This window comes from Camelus dromedarius, chromosome 1, assembly GCF_036321535.1.
Source record: "Camelus dromedarius isolate mCamDro1 chromosome 1, mCamDro1.pat, whole genome shotgun sequence".
Lineage (NCBI taxonomy): Eukaryota > Metazoa > Chordata > Mammalia > Artiodactyla > Camelidae > Camelus > Camelus dromedarius.
Genome location: NC_087436.1, coordinates 98931039 through 98945466, shown reverse-complemented (window position 1 = coordinate 98945466; position 14428 = coordinate 98931039).

Genomic DNA, 14428 nt, shown 5'->3' with positions numbered 1-14428 from the left:
GAAGAGACTTGGGATCAGAGGCCAGGACTGCATGTAACAGTGTCACAATTTGAGAGTGTTAGAAACTTTTGAGCATAGAAGCAATTGCCCCATAGTAGTGTGTGGTCCTAATGTCTAATGGTAATTGTCCCTATATAGCAGGGTTCTGGGTGATTATTTTGATTTCGGAATGGCTTCATTAATTTGCTTATCTTTATTGAATTTTTTACTATTCTAAACTTGCATTCCATATAAAATATTCAAAAATTTATTTTAAACAATCAAAGAAGACTGTAACAGATGACTGTTACATATGTTACATGCTGGGATTCCATATGATATTTAAAATAGCAGCAAAGTTCCTAGTTAAAAAGGGCTTCTAAAGCATCGGCAGCAAATCTGATGAAATCTATTTTCCTGGAGTACATGGACTTGGGGAGAAAAGCTTCCTCAAGCCAAATAGACCTAAAATAAAGAAACAGAAAGGTGGCTTTTTAAAAATTCTTCCTTGAAGTGTTTTTACTCCGTTTTGCATTATCCCTAGCTTCAGCTCATTGCTTACAATGTGCTGTGCTAATCATCTATCTCCTTGTTTCACTATCCAAACGTAGTTACTGACATATTTTTGTTTATTTACCTTCCTAGTTACTGCTCAGGGTCATTACCTCCAAAAGAAGGCATCCTACATTAGAACCACTTTTACTACTTTTTATCCTAGATTGATAGTACCTCTACCTATTCTCATGTTCAAGATGAGCAGCAGCCTTGCCCTGTGGTTAAAATGCCTTATTGCATCATAAACGAGAGAGTCAGGGGAAAAAATAAACAAACTTTTACTACTGAGAATATGGGGTTCACTGTCTTAGATTCTATATATAAGATGTAACTTCTGTAGTCAATTCAAGATTGGAATCCAGATTCTAAAAGCATACTTGCCATGCAATCTTAAATGTAAAAATATTTATAGAGATTTGGGGAGAAATAATACAAATGCCAGAGTATTGTTTTATCCAATGAAATAATATTTAAAAAGTATTTAGCACAGTGTTTGAAATATAGTAAATGCTCAATAAATATTATTATTATCACTAATTAGTATTGTACTATATAGGCATACTATGTTTTTAAAAAGCACACATGGCAAATATTCAGCATTTCTTTTCCCCAATTTTCTTTTTAAGAATAAAGTTTTTCTCAATTTCAGCCACTTAGGTTTGGGTGAACCTGATCAATTAATCCTATCTGTGTCCTAGATGAGAAAAATAGAATGCTGTCCTCAACTAGTAATAATCCTAGACTTCTTAGTGTGTGTCCTCAGGCTGTCTCATATCAGGTTATGAGAACCAACTATTAAATGTTCAGGAATTTTGTGATATGGTTGCTAAATACAGCAAATATTAAAAAGTAAAAGTGTATTAATTTATAATTAAATAAATTACATTTTCAAAAGGTAATAAATTCCCAAAACTAATGCTTCCTAATTATTATGCTGCATTTTACTATTATCTATGCTATTGAAATTATTTATGCCTATTTTAAACGTTATAATAAAGACTTTTGTATAGACTTGTGAAAAAAGAGAATCCTAGATTGATAGTGCCTCTACCTATTCTCACGATCGAGACAATCAGCAGCCTTGCCCTGCGGTTAAAGTATCTTTGCATTGGGATAACACTGTATAATGGTAAGCAAATGTGCATTTCTTTCCAACTTCATATTTAGTGACCTCAGCTTGTAGCTTGTAATTCTGTCATGAAGAAGGTATTTACACTACAGAATCGGTCAACACTGCATAACATGGCTTGATTTATTATTTTGTTGATTGTCTGGAGTTAATATTTTAATGGAGAGTATGTTACTAATGCAGATTTTTCTCAGTTTTTGTGTGTGTCTATAATCATTACATTGTGAATAGCCGCAATATATTATAGAAATATTATTCTAGTATTCAAAAATTATTATGAGATTAAGCATAGCGTTTTTTTCTAGGATAATATTTTATTTTTTCATTTTTTTATTGAAGTAGAGTTAATTTACAATGTTGTATTAGTTTCGTGTGTACAGCAAAGTGATTCAGTTATACATATGTGTAAATACATATGCTTTTTCAGATACATTTCAATTATAGGTTGTTACAAGATAATGAATATAGTTCCTTGTGCTATACAGTAGATTCTTGTTGTTTATATATTTTATATATGGTAGTGTGTATGTCTTAATCCCAGACAGAGCTTATTAATGTCTTTGGTGAAAAATTACAGGATGAGTAAGAAATTTAAATTGCTCATTAATCTTACACCTTTACATAAATTAGAATAACAACCAGTATTCATGTTGGGACTACGGTTGTTCATTAATTGCAACCAGTTAGCTATGAATTTAAAGACTTGGCAAAAATTAGCAAAAATACTTTGAAAATCAATTGGCTATATGGAACTTTTAAAAAGGGCATATATAATTTGTGATTATTTGTCAGTTGTATGCTATGAATCTTTATATTACTAAAACTTATAATAAATTTATGTAGTATATATTGGCACTTTTTTGAGAGCTGGTTGTTAAATATTTATTAGCACCCATGGTTATATGCTAGCTATTAAGTTATTTGAATAAGTTTTCTACCATATGTTCCTGAAAGATTCAGTTGCACCTGAGTATTGAAAGTGATAAATCCTAGCATGTAGAATTAGATTAATTGAGGTGAGATGTGAGGCAGGAAATAGTCTTCCATTTCCAACTAGGAAGTTGACAATATCTATTAAGTGGTATAAATAATTTATTAAACAGTCACCTGCTAAATTTTAGATATCAGATCATGTTCCTACTTGTAAAGAAGCTCTAATGTGTCTTGTTATAAAATATCAGACCGTTTGTAAAATAAAGGGCAAAAAATATGCTGGCCAAGAGGGATAAAACCAAACCAAGACAGGTGAAAATCTCATAGCCGAAAGCTGAATTCTCCATTTTAAACTAAAGATTGTATCAGGAAATTCAGAAAGGATACAGACACAGCCCAGAAGAAAACTGTAATTAGGGGGATGTGGTACTCATGCTCCTGCTCCATTCTTTCTGGTAACCTGACAACCATGGCTGACAAAATGACAATTACCCAAACTTTAAAGAACCAGCTTCTGTTAAGCAACAGGGGGATGAGGGGATAAATTAATTGTACCTCTTCCTCTGGCCTAATATTTCACATCAGTCTAGACAGAGCAAAATGAAGATTATTTAAATGACAGATAGAGAGATGTTCTGAGTATCTAGTCATTTTTTAAAGAGACAGAAACCTCCAGGATAAAATTTATATTCAGAAACCATGACTCAATAACATCTCTGATATTAAAATAACAGGAGAAACAGAAATCAAATGGTCAGAACTTCTACATTTTAAGGTGTTAAATTTTAAGAGAAACCACAAGGCTCTTCAACAAAGGTCTATTATAGCTCCACTTTTAAGACAAATTCCAGGCTAAGATCAGAAACCTAAGGTTTTTGTTTAAAGCCATAAGGGAAGAAAAGCCTTCCCTTTACCTTCCAAAATGTACCCAATGAAAACCAAAGACAAGATGAATCTCCTCAGAGAGCAAGGCTCAGGGCCTACCATATTGGCTGACCCAGAAACAGATTTCTCTAAAAGACAAAGAGTTACTAATCCATTCGTGCAGAATACAGATAATGCTAGGAAAGATTATTAGTCTGTGTGTTTTCTCCTTCTTCCCTTTGCCAAATGGAAGACTTCATTTCAGATAGCTTATTCTGAAATCTGCCTTTGAATATAGAATGTGCTAGGATTACATTCATCGTCTAATTTTAGGTTTTTGGACATGAGTAGCTGCATCTGGAAGACTAGATGAAATTGTGGATATTCTGTTATGGACACAAAGGTAGAGTATGTTATAAAATGTATGTGAAATAGTTGCATGATACTAGACTAGAGAATTTTTGAGAGTATATTATTGGAATCAGAATATATATTGATTCTAAGCACTGATTAGAATGGATTTTAGTAGACATCTGCTGTTTTTGTCTGCCTCGCCTACTTTAATCCATCAATTTTATTAGAATCTGGTGATTTTTCCCTTTTATATATTCTCTCCTACTTTTGGCCTATGATGTTCAATATGAAAATATCCATTCCCTGATTATTGACGTCAGCATATTATCAAGACCTTGTCAATATTACATTTCATCCCCCAACCATAATCAGTTGGTTTAAAGATGAACATTAAAACCAAAATAGGATAATGGAATCATCAGGACTGATTCAAAATGAATAGAAAACACCAATATTTATAAAACTGAATGGGTGGAAGCCATATGTTATGCGCTGAGTTGTGTCTGCCTCCCAGAATTCATGTTTTAGTCCTAACCCCCAGTACCTCAGAATGTGGTTGTATTTGGAGAGAAAGCCTTTAATGGGATAATTAAGTTAAAGTGAGATCATATGGATTGACTAATTCAATGAGTGGTGGTCTTATAAGAAGAAACTAGTACAAGACTGAGAGATGACCATGGGAGAGCACAGCAAGAAAACTAAGTTAAAACGAGGCTGTTAGGGTGGATCCTAATCCAGTCTGACTGGTGGTGTCCTTATAAGAAGAAGAGATCACATGAGGACACAGGGAGAAGGTGGCCATCTGCAAGCCAAGGAGAGAGGCATCAGAAGAAACCAAACCTGGTGACACCTAGATCTTAGACTTCTAGCCTCCAAAACTGTGATAAATCTAAGACACTCAGTTCCTCGTGTCCCTCTGTTGTTATGGCAGCCCAGGCAGGTGAAGACACCAATCAAGAGGAGCAGTACGGGACTGAGTGTTCAAGACTCAATATTCTCTCCTTGTTGTCTAAGCATCCTGTTGCCAAACACAGCTTCCTTTTTTTCCCCTATGAATTCAATTTATAGTTCTTGAAAGGCTGTTTTGTGCTTTTCCTACTTGCTCATGTTTTAGTGTCTTCTGTTGCAAGTTCAAGTAGAATTCAAGTGAAACAGAGAAAAACAGGCAAATTTTCAAAACAGATGATTTTATGTATTATCTCAAAGTAAACTTCTTTACTTTATCATACAATTAAGTAACTAGCTGATAGAGGATAACCATATATACACACCAATTTATCATGCATATGAATACCATATACGTATCATAGAATATTACATATGTACAATATACACAGAAATCTTTTCTAGGGAAGTAGATTCTGTTGCATAGACAATATTTTAAATTTGTTGAAAAACTTAGTAAATATAGATATGTAAAAATAGCAACGCTGAATTTCTCTCTATAAGAGGTAGAAGATACTTTTGAAATTGTGGGGATAGAAGCAGGAAAAGATCTGGGATAATATTAGATAAGAGCACAAAATACACGAAGGGAGAAGACAGAATGGCTGGAGAAAGGTAGTGTGAGCTTGGGACACCACAAGAGTAAACATTTTCACTAATAGGGTAGATAAAGGAGTTTATAAGAAGAGGAATTTCTGATATTCCAGTTGTGGTTGTTTCTGTAAATATGACGTCTTTCCTATGCCTGTATCCCTGATGGTTAGTAATTTTTATAACCACAAATGTCTTGTGTGTTCACACACGTGTGTCTGTGCATATGTGTGAACAAGTATATTTAAATCAAGTAAGAAACTGTATTCAGTCAACTTAGTGAGATACAACCCCTGGGAGAAGTTAGTAGTAATATGATAAATGAATTAATTGAGCAAAAGCAGAAATCCAGAGATAATGATAAAAATCAAAGACCCTTAACATTCATAGACATTTGGGGACAAATTTTCTTCTCATAAGATGTGGAAACAATGTTTGAGTTAATCTTTACAAACTCTCAATAGTCTACTTATAAGTCAGGCCCTCACACAAACAAACAGTACACCAAGAATAGGATAATTCAAGGAGGGTTTATTTACAAATGTGTGGGTGGCTATGCTGGAAGTAGGGGGAGATGCCACAGAAGATAATAAAATAACCTGTAACATCCTAGTGTCGTTTCCTAACCACCACTATGTCTAAAAGAGTGGGGAGGGTGCATTACTCAAAATCAGAAGTAATAAAACATCCTGTAGAGACTGTGCTTTGTTTGCATCAGTGGTTGAAGGATGCAGCTATTTTCAGGAAAAAGGAAGGGAATTAATGTCCTGACCTCGTGCTTCATCCTTCAGATCTGCTGGCACTCCCCATTGGCTGGAGACCAATCAGAAGTCAGAGAACCCAGAAGCCATAATATCTATAAAAGTCAGCTTCCTGGGTAAATAAGGCAGGTGGAGAAATGTGGGACAAGCATTTGAAGGAGGAAATGGAAGGTTCTTCCACAGCTTAAAAACAGTAGCTTCTTCGTGGGTCAGTTTTCCAAAAATCTGGACAAGATGATCTCTCTAAAGTGCCTAGGACAATGTCCAGCTTGCAGTAGATGCTAAAAATATATTTGTTCCTTTCCTCTTCCTATATTTGAAGCATCTTTTTTGCAATAAGAATGCATAATAGAAGCATCAAGGCCCCTTTCTTCAGAAGAAAGCTCTAATATAGTAAAGGCACTCTGAAGCTGGAGGCTATGTGGAGATTGTTATAAGCTACAAATACTGTTAACATTATTAACTGAGGTGTGCATGCAACTATTTTGTTTTTATCCTTCAATTCTTGGAGTAACTTTTATATGTCTCTTGTGTGGATTTCAAATCAGAGCCAAAAAGTGGTCTTTTTTGTTTTGTTTTGTTTTGGTTTTTTTTGTTTTTTTTTTTCCCGTGTTGAGGAGCTTTGGCAAGGGAAACAGCAGTGGTGGGTTCCTACGATGTCCCGTGTCACTGATTTCACCCTCTCAAAGGCAATACTGCTCTAGACTGCTGCTAAAACTCATATCTATGGCACTGAAAATGAAAACAATCAACTATATTAATGCCAAAGTCAAACAGAGTCATCTAGCAATTAAAGGGAATAGTGGCATTAACACACATTCTTCTTTTTCCTAAGAAAATTTTAGAAATTAATTGAAAGTACAAATACATGTTTATATATCTCTAAGAAACCCCTGGTGCTTTGAAGAAAAATCTATGTTGTTTTTGGTGTATGTTTTCTGTAGAAATAAATGAAAAATAATTTCATAGGACTAATTTACCTGAAATGGTAACGTCCAACATCATAAAATTGTGTGGGAGGGAAGGGCTAGGGTATGTTGATTTTCCTATCAATTATCAGACAAGATGAAAACAGTATGAACAGAACATCTTCAGCCTGGGCCAGTGTCATTGCAGATGTCTGGTTATCTCAAAGCAATTAAGATAAATTTTATACAAAATAGTACATTTCAAATGCATTTGATAGTTTTGATCTCAATGCCAATTACTTCATAAAGAAAAAGAAAACTCAACTTGTTATGCAATGATAAACCATCAACATGCAACTTGCCTATACCAAATGCACGCTTCATCTTTCTCATTATAGTCAATAATTATTTAGAATCTCATATTGTTCTAGCTGCCCCTAAAGTTGCCTGGAAAGGAGTTAGGGATCACAAATTTTTTTTCATTACTGATAATGAAGATAAGGACATTATTAAGGAAGAAAAAAGATGGGGGGAGGGTATAGCTCAGTGGTAAAGTGCATGCTTAGCATGCACGAGGTCCTGGGTTCATTCCCAGTATCTCTATTAAAAATAAATAAATAAACAAACAAACAAATCTAATTACCTCCCCCAAAAATAAAAATAAATAAATAAAAGACAAAAAAGTAATAAAAGATATCATTACAAATACATTTTAAAAAAGAAAAAAAAAGACAAGGAGACAGTAATAGTCAATGTGAATGTATTTTTAGAGTACAAACATAAAGTAAAAAGACATAAGTAGATTCATGGTATTTGTTCATAACAAAATGTAAGGCTAGGAAGTAAAAAGTGTCTTTAATTTGCCTATCCACTTTCAACTTCCTCTGCTTCTTGTAAAATGCTGCTCTAAGGATTTGCATTCCCAGGAAAAGAAGATGTTGTGTAACGTTTGGGTAGATAACTGTATGTATGATTTCATATCTCATTTGACAACAGAATGTGCCAATGATCAAAAGAAGTATATGCCTGGGGTAATGTGATTGCATCAAATTGAGCATCCCAGAGTTCCAAGGATATTCACAATCAGCTACCTGTGTGTGTCCTGATTCTGGAACAGGCTGGTGAGGAAGGTGACCTGGCAGCATCTGGAAATGATTAATCCCAATGAATATTTGGTGGATGTAATCCATAAAATATTAACATTATTTTTTACTGTGCATGTATTTTTTAAAAAAGTAATAGTTGCATCTCATATATAATATGTATATTTGTGCTTTTGATATTTATTGAAAAATCAAAATTTTAAAATATGTTGTAAACCAGCAGCACATTCACAATACTGTGACCCTGAATATAGTATGACGTTCTACAAACCAGATAAAGGTAGGTGCTGTGTTAGACTTCATATTAACACACAGCTCAATGCAATTATAAACAAACGTGGGAATCAGAAGACAGTGGTGAGGTGAATGGAGAGGCAACCTGGAGGTTCAGAAAAAGTATCTTAGTAATTACTCTTGTAATTCTGTTTCCAACCATATGGCAAAGGTAGAATTAAGCACAGAAGAAACCAGTTATAAACCAGAGGGGAATGAGAAAACAGGATCCTCTTTCATTGTCTAGCAAGAATTTCTGCATGATCCATAGAAGAAAAATACAGAAAACTTGCTTTCATGAGGATACTTGGTAAAATATAAACTAGCTTGTAAATATAAAAAGCTTGTAAATATAAACTAGCTTGTAAATATAAAAAGCTAAAATTACATTGAATCTAAAGTGATTTCCATTTAAGGAATTTTTTTAGGTGCACTGAGGTATCAAAATACATCTGTACATAATTATAACACAAATTGTATGAGTTCCAGAGGTAAATTCTGCTGACCAAACATAAGAAAAGAATTTTTTTTCTTACTTTGTGTCCCAGTCTTTCTTTTTAGAATGAAACTCTCATCAACTAGAAAAATATAATTCAACAGACTTTAATTTAAAAATAAGTGCTGTGGTTCTATACTCTCAGTCCCTAAATTGAAAGATTACTTTTTTGGGGGGAAAATAAGTCTTATTTTTTACCCAACACATTATTTCCTTCTTTAAATTGTAGTTCAAATCTGGTATCCTCATAGATGATTTTCATTCAAATACCTTCCAGTTGGCAGTACCAATCCTGAAATATCTAGGCCTGAGTATTTTAAAATTTCTCATTTGTTCTTTCTCATTTTTATTTTTTCTCAATTTGTATTTACTTTTTAATGTCCCTTTTTGACATCTGAAACTCATTGCTTAGCGAACTCTTTCATATAGGCTCCAAATGCATAATTCATGGCTAAGCTTCTTTTGGACAGGTAATATCTCCTTTTTGATTGATTAAAAGGAAGGAATGCAAAGTATTAAGTAAAACGTTAATTGAAATATAAATATTTTAGATTATTAGATAACCATCATAAAAAGTATTCATATAAGAAATTGAAACAATTTTCGTGCACGTATTTTACGGATCACGGCATGTGTAATGCATTTTTGAATCTTTGAAGAATAAAAATATTATCTTCCCAGAAAATCAGATGTGTCATTGAGAATTTCATATAATATGCTGCCTGAGTAGAGGTAAAATCACCTGACATTGTTAAACATTGGCAAAGACAGAAATAGCAGCTTGTGCTAATGCAAATTGGCCAGAGTTTGTTGATCTAGATGAACATGGGCAGATGGTTTTCAGTAAGTAGTATCCTCATTGGTTTTCTATTTAACAGAAATAAAGGCCTTTATATTGATGATGGCAAACAAGATATCATGAGCATGAAGTGGTTCGATTTTCTTCTATCACTTTTCTCCATCAAGGAGAGAAACTACCAGTGGAGTGACTACTGGGTGCTTCCATGACACATTGCATTGTGACAGTTGTCCATTCTGACCATGTTGTCTCTTGGCCGCAATCACTGTACACAGTAGTTTTTTACCTTTACAATGAAGTGTGGTTGAACTTAGTTTTTAAAAGTCCTAAGTCCATATCCTTACTGGGGTTAGAGACAGAGGAGGGCACTGCATTGTTTGCAGTTTATGAGTGTGAAGAGGGGAGACTAGCATATGTGAAGTGCCTTACATAGCGTTGTCTGAGCAGTCATGAAATCAAGAACACCTATTCAGGGATAAGAAGTACTGGGTGGTAACAGAGGTCAGTAAGACAGTCAGAACACATTTCCAAAAACCACAGAAGGAGAAGGAAATACAAAAAGCTGTAGTAGGAACTCAGGGGACACCACTTAAAAGAGAGAAGAGGGAGCCTCCAGTGAAACAGGAAGATACACACAGTGATCGTTCTGGGAAAGGCTACTTTATCTTACACTGGATCTTCGGTATTTCCTTGCATGAAAACATAGATATAGGCAGTGATAATTATAATATAAAAGACATGGTAAGTATACAATTAACATTCTTCAAATAACATTTAAACCAACTCCAGTTTAAGATAGAAGTATCTAGACTTCAACCAAGGCTGGAAGAGATTATTACCATTCATAAAATTTCAGAAGAACAATCATTCTAGCTTGGACTTTCCAATAACCAACTGGAAGCATCTTTTCTGCAGTTCAGTAGGGTCAGCTCCAAGAAAAGACCATATTGTAAAACAGAAAAAAAAAAAAATTACTGTTTCAGCTTTAAATACATTTAATCACATTCATGTACCCTCAAGAAGAATAAACATGCAAATCAAATTCTTAGCTGTTGCTTAGACAATAATATAGGTGCATGTAGGTGATACATCTTTTCCTGAAGTGTAATCACAATAAAATCAACTGGTCCTTAACCCAGTGAAATGTAAGATCATCAGGATGTGATTACATGTCCTTTATAATGACTTTAATCAAGATGTAACTACACTGTTGAGTGTAACTAAAATTGCGTTAAATTACCATTTACTTAAGGAGATTCAAGAGTCCTTAAATTTCCAAAATATAAATAAAATCTAACTCAATGTTGAAACTGATTTTCTACAGAAACTGTTTTACAGTGTATTAAAAGGATTAGAAATACTACAATTACTCAACTTAAGCTTGCTCCAGTTAGACATTTTTCTGAAACCAAGAAACCAGTACTACATAACATCTCTGCATATAACATTCCTACAAGGTCATTCTAAATATGCCATATTTAAAATTGCTCAAATCTCAGTCTTGTTACCAATGAACTAGTGAAATTAGAAATGTGAACCATATCCTTATTTTTCAAGTAATGAATCATCTATCTTTATAGTAATTAACTTTAAGATTCTCTTCCATCCATTTCCCTAAACTCTTTTCCTTTTATCATTTTCCCTCTGAAATCCAAAAGAATTGTACAGATGGCTACATAAGCTCTGAAAGTAAATCTAAGGAGGACATTTAATGGGTGACTGGTAGACAATTATCCTGGTTCTTTTTACAAAATTAGAAGACTTAATTTTTTAAACAAATGCTTCAAATCTTATTCATATTTGAATGTCTCATGTATACCTTGACTGTAAAACTTGTATTTTTTTCTTCTGATTTCTACAAAGTAAGTTTTTAGTTTCCTTTGTACTTATTTGTTGACAAAATAGAAAGTAATGTTGTATATTATAGGAAATTTGAGGAATAAAAAGTAGTTGTTGTCCTTTACCCTTTCTCAAAAAGATTATAATGACAAGGAAGATGAGAAAAATGCATGTGTAATATTAACAAGCTGTGTTCAGATCCTGATTCCACAGCTGACAATAATGTTGGTATCTCTTTAAAAGGAAAGCTATTTGTGGCCGTTTTAAAATATGGCCACAAAAGCTTAAAAATTCCTCACATCAAGAGGTAGCCCCAATTTCTCTTTCATTTGAAGTCAGACCATCTTGAGATTGCTTCAACCAATAGAGTATGGCCAAATTAATTCTATGTGAATTTTGGGTCTCATAAAAGGTAAAATACCTACTTACTGGAACACTCATTCTTGGCGCTTTCAGTTGCCTGTAGGAAGCTCAACTACCTTTATGCTCCCATGATCTGAGGAAGCACAAGCTATAAAGAGAGGTCACACTCAGCCACCCTTGGACAACAATTTTGAGCCCAGCCTTTGCATCACCTGAGCCCAGATACCAAATATGTAAGTGAAGAAGCCTCCAGAGGATTCTGTTTCCCAACATTCAGCTCATCCCCAGCCACCTGGGACTTTGCAGAGACCCCAGATGGTATAGGTCACAGAAAAGTCACTCCCATGTTCAAATCCCTGACCTACAAAGTTTGTAAGGCTAATAAAATGGTGCTTGTTTCATGACACTATGTGTAAACAATTTATTATGCAGCAATAGATAGCAGAAATAGTAGCAAATGAAAATGTTTTCTTCCTCCACAATTTGGCAGGGTTGTCATGAAGGGGAAAGAAGAGAAAATGTGGCATTATATGTGGCATTATGCAAACCTGCGTGCCATTTAATAGCTATGCTCTTTGATAATCAGGATGAAAATCATGGATAATATTCTTCTATCATGGGCTTTTGTGGAAGATTAAATGAAACAACATAATTAAAGTATCTGACATAAGCATGCATTTTTTAAAAAGTTCTTTTACTCCCCCTTATTATTAAAGACATTTCACTCTGCCTTATTAAAGAAGTAGCATTATTGCCATGAGAGACAGTCAAGCTATACAAATTAGAAAGAAATAATTTCCGTTTATGAGAATCAAGGAAAATTTTGCTGAGCAGGAGGTAGTTGTAATGTACTATGTAAACACAATAAAAGTTTCAATTCAGTTCAACAAATACATGGCTATATGAAAGGAGGAATACATAGTTTGAGATACAACAGTGAATAAAAGTATTGCTTTTCCAGTCCTAATGGAATTTAGAGTCTAGCAAGTTAACTGAAATTACAATTTTAGTGTTATGTATTAAATAAAAGTCCACATTGCTATGGAAATATACAACAGCAAAATGTATCCTAGTCTGAGATCACAGAAGGCCTACTTGAAAAATTAATAATTAAGCTGATTTGAAAGATGAATAGATGATAGCTAATAGATATTGGAAGAATGTTCCAAGAAGAAAAAACAACTTGTGTAAAAGTTCTTAGGAGAGAGAGTGCAGAATATCTTAAAGAAATCAAGAGAGGACTAGTGTATCTGGGTCATGTAGACCAGTAACGGCATATGACTGGAGAGGGAGGCAGGGGCCATATGAGAAAGGGCATTTAATGTAATTTTAAGGATTGGGGAATTTCTCTTAGGGACCTTGGAAAATTACCAGAAAGGTGGTAAGCAAGTAAATGACTTCAGATTTTTGTTGTACAATATTAGCTAAAGGAATCATGATCTGTATTACTCTCCAGTTGAAATCTTGGAGATTATCACACCTTTTTTTCTTCTGATGCTCATCATGCTCCCTTATTCAAAATGTTGAGCATTATCGTTCTACAAGTTCTACAACAGGCATAGGACATGGGTTTCATAGCTCATACTCTCATACCCCAATTAAGAACTTAAAAAGACCATCTTATCACACACGATTTAACTGGTCACAGTATTTAAATGTATCACCTATTGTTTCATTATTTTTAAAAAATACACACTAAAGTCTACTCTAAAATTATGTTTCAAGTATAGTGGGAAATTCCAAAGGGAAATTATTTTCAAAGAGATTCTGGTCACTTTTGAAAAAAATACTATATAACTTTCACATGACAACTACTTTAAAGAAGAAAATACTCAATTAAATATATATGTTAAACTATAACTTCTCACACTATTTTTAGCTATACTTTCTGAAAGTCTAAAAGTCTCCTAGTCTTACTTGCTATATAGTGGAAGTTTGCTTCTGGTCCTTGGCACCGTCATAGACTTCAATTCACGTAAATCTTAACTCTTTGCTCCTTAGCAGTTACCTCCAGGACACACAATATAGTAAGTACTCATCCTATATCAAGGGTCCAGATATTCTACCTACCTCTTTCTGGCCCATCCCTAGGACTTATTTTGGCCCATGGTACACTTTCCATGAATACAAGTTTTGTCTAGTTAGTTTACTGGGTCTCAGTTCATAAGAGCTGATAAACCAACACTTGGAATTACAGTATGACTATTTCCCATGTTGTCTGGTGTCATTTCTTTCCTTTTATCATCTGTTCTAACTTATTCTGACATTTTCTTTTCAGCATACTTAGCCAAAATGCATCACCATTAGTGCAGAATTTTTAGTTAAACATAAACATGTTGGCTATGTGAGTTAAAGTTAAGTATATTCAACATGTATAAATATTAGCATGCAGTATAGCATCCAAAGATACAATCTTACAGAATAATTAAAATACTTACCTTTAATATATGAGAACTTGCTTTGAAAAATAAATCCTACATTCACACACAAAAATAACATTTACCAGAAAATTTCCAAATTATTTTCTCAGAGGAGT